This window comes from Anopheles coustani (assembly GCF_943734705.1).
Source record: "Anopheles coustani chromosome X unlocalized genomic scaffold, idAnoCousDA_361_x.2 X_unloc_12, whole genome shotgun sequence".
Taxonomy (NCBI): Eukaryota; Metazoa; Arthropoda; class Insecta; order Diptera; family Culicidae; genus Anopheles; species Anopheles coustani.
Window position 1 is genome coordinate 107,501 of NW_026525071.1, and position 1,953 is coordinate 109,453.

Genomic DNA, 1,953 nt, shown 5'->3' on the forward strand with positions numbered 1-1,953 from the left:
CATGAGCCGAGTGATCCACTGCCGAGGGTGACTAACTTGCGTAAGCCGCCGCTGTGCGCGTATACCCGTTCCCCGTAGGGAGGAGCAAGCCGCCGCTTAGAGACGAAGCATAAAGTGTCCTCATTCCACATAGGGCAAGCTGGATGAATCCATTTTACCCAGGACGGCCGAAGCGGCGTGGACCAGGGGAGAACTGAACCTTATACTTCACACCACAGTAAGTCTACGTGTCCTCTTCCACATAGGGCAAGCTAGAACTAACTATCTTACCCAGGACTGCCGAAGCAGCGTGGACCAGGGGAGGAACACACTTTTCATGGAAACGTAAGGCATCCATGACTGCCATAACGTAAGCCGCCGCTGTGCGCGTATACCCGTTCCCCGTAGGGAGGAGCAAGCCGCCGCTTAGAGACGAAGCATAAAGTGTCCTCATTCCACATAGGGCAAGCTGGATGAATCCATTTTACCCAGGACGGCCGAAGCGGCGTGGACCAGGGTAGAACTGAACCTTATACTTCACACCACAGTAAGTCTACGTGTCCTCTTCCACATAGGGCAAGCTAGAACTAACTATCTTACCCAGGACTGCCGAAGCAGCGTGGACCAGGGGAGGAACACACTTTTCATAGAAACGTAAGGCATCCATGACTGCCATAGTGCGTAAGCCGCCGCTGTGCGCGTAAACCCGTTCCCCGTAGGGAGGAGTCAAGCCGCCGCTTAGAGACGAAGTATTAAGTGTCCTCTTCCACATAGGGCAAGCTAGAATGAACTATCTTACCCAGGACCGCCGAAGCAGCGTGGACCAGGGGAGAACTGAACTTTATACTTCACACCACAGTATTGAGTAATGTGCCCTCTTCCACATAGGGCAAGCTAGAATGAACTATCTTACCCAGGACCGCCGAAGCGGCGTGGACCAGTGGAGGACTACACAATTAAGAGGTTTGATATCGACTTGTGTGTTTCAATAGGGTACCGATGGTATGTTTTGAACCGATTTGATTTAGCCATTCTGAAGTCATCACTTGGTTGAAGCGCTGAACTAGGGAGGGGCATCGTTTACATTACTTGTATATATATTGGTTTTCGCATGCTCTACTAGGTTAATGTCATAGGGTTGGCTATCGAGCATGCCCAAGTGATGACTTGATTGTGTGCTTGCTTGAATTCTTCACATTTCATACCATCGGTGAGTTGTCGAATCATTCCTCGATCATAACCTTCGTTCTTGGTTCATGTATGCTCTCTTCCACATAGGGCAAGCTAGAATTAACTATCTTACCCAGGACCGCCGAAGCAGCGTGGACCAGGGGAGAACTATACTTTGTCTTGTATGCCCTCTTCCACATAGGGCAAGCTAGAATTAACTATCTTACCCAGGACTGCAAAGCAGCGTGGACCAGTGGAGGACTATACTTTGCTCATTACACCACAGTATTAAGTATGGTGTCCTCTTCCACATAGGGCAAGCTAGAACTAACTATCTTACCCAGGACCGCCGAAGCAGTGTGGACCAGGGGAGGACTATACTTTATACTTCACACACTAGCCATATTGAAGTCATCACTTGGTTGAAGCACTGAACTAGGGCGAGTCTATCGTTTACTTTGCATTGGGATAATACGCTGCATGCTCTCTTAGGTTAATGTCATGTGGTTGGCTATAGAGCATGCCCAAGTGATGACTTTGTTTAAAGCTCAACAGGTAGAGTATTATGTCCTCTTCCACATAGGGCAAGCTAGAATTAACTATCTTACCCAGGACCGCCGGAGCAGCGTGGACCAGGGGAGAACTATACTTTGTCTTGTATGCCCTCTTCCACATAGGGCAAGCTAGAATTAACTATCTTACCCAGGACTGCAAAGCAGCGTGGACCAGTGGAGGACTATACTTTGTTCATTACACCACAGTATTAAGTATGGTGTCCTCTTCCACATAGGGCAAGCTAGAACT

At 49.0% G+C, this 1,953-nt stretch overlaps 1 non-coding gene across 1 annotated transcript in view; it reads right to left on the reverse strand.

The window, feature by feature from the left end:
- LOC131269995 (5.8S ribosomal RNA) overlaps positions 1-30 on the reverse strand; it is a 155-nt gene extending 125 nt beyond the window's left edge. Inside the window, exon 1 of the ribosomal RNA XR_009179147.1 lies at positions 1-30. This exon is cut by the window's left edge and continues 125 nt beyond it. This is a non-coding gene — a ribosomal RNA (5.8S ribosomal RNA).
- Positions 31-1,953: the final 1,923 nt, after the last annotated feature.